Below are 1,514 nucleotides of genomic sequence, written 5' to 3'. Positions count from 1 at the left end.
CAAATAATATATATAGATGCGTCGATATGATATGTCAAAACCTTGTATACGTATCCCGATATTTAAAGTGCGTAAAATAAATAACAGAATTTAAATGACGATAAATAAAGTGCGTAAAGTAAATAACAGAAATTAAATGATGATAAATAAAATTGCGATAATTAAATTGCGATAAATAAACTGCGATAAATAAAGTGTAATCAGTTAGCTAGGAACAGTTAGCTGGAACAGTTAGCGTGGATTCTTAACAAAATTTTTCATAGTTAATTTGTTTGTTTCTAACAAATTTTATTTTGTCAAATGTTTTCTTCATTATGCCACTTGTTGGATTCTGATAAATCAAAATTCCAGTATGAAATTGGATGAATATGGTTATTCCGTGGTGAACGGATACGTATATCGGTGGTTGTAAGTAAGATAGTAAGTGATTGTTGAATCAGTTTCGAAGAATGTACAATGTAACTTATTAATATGAAATCTAAATATTCCTCGGGTATTACCTGCCCGTTAAAATATTTTCACCATTAACAGTTTGTACGAAAGAATTTTTATTTACCATCTTTATGAAAATATATTTACATATATATTTTCTTCAGATGTAATCATGGATTTAATGAGTCAATAAGATATTAAACTCATTTGATTTATCGTTAGAACTAGATTACATAATCTCTAAAATTTAGAAATTATATAATCGTCATGTCGAGCGAAGATAATCGATGTAGAACGAAGATAAAGTAGATAGAACGATATGTAGAACGATGACTATGCTTGAGATACATGATGAGATGTTGAGATGTGTGATGTTGATTGTACTGGTGCTGTTACCGATGGTACTGTTGATGCCAGTGATGTTGCTGAAGCTGGTAAATTTTGCACCATATTCTCCAAACTGATTACTCGAGCGCGAAGTTCATTTACTTCTTCTATTATTCCGGGATGATTGTCGGTCGGAACGAGTGGATGAATAAGGTTTAGAATTGTGGATAGAATATAATCATGTCGAGCTACTCAGGAATTGATGGTGAAAATGGTGTTTCAGATTGATTCACCGATAAGCGCTTCGGGTTATTCGTCAAGAGGGCAATTTTGTTGGTGGAAAAGATCGCCTCCTTCGCGTCTCCATTGATTAAGTCGACTACGAATCTATCAGATGAATTGGTTAATTCATTCTGGTGACACTGCTTTCGGAGCTTGATTGAAACTCCATATCGGAATAGCTGTCGGAATAACTATCGGAATAGCTATCGAAATCTGAGGACTCGAACTGGTTGAGGGATTCCTCTCGTACGATCAGATGAAGGATTTTCGATAAAAAATAGATGATAGGATTTAGATTAGTACCCTGCAATATATAAGTTACATATGCATATATAATACTAAAATCCCATAAGTTTCGGAGGAATCTACGGGAGCTGTCAGGCAAAGTCTACAGTAGTAGATACGCTAAGATATGAATTAGCAGATACGCTAGGATATGAATTTTATCTACACACTATTCATGCAATCAATGC

Source organism: Rutidosis leptorrhynchoides, chromosome 1 (genome assembly GCF_046630445.1).
Source record: "Rutidosis leptorrhynchoides isolate AG116_Rl617_1_P2 chromosome 1, CSIRO_AGI_Rlap_v1, whole genome shotgun sequence".
Lineage (NCBI taxonomy): Eukaryota > Viridiplantae > Streptophyta > Magnoliopsida > Asterales > Asteraceae > Rutidosis > Rutidosis leptorrhynchoides.
This window is presented reverse-complemented; position numbering follows the sequence as displayed.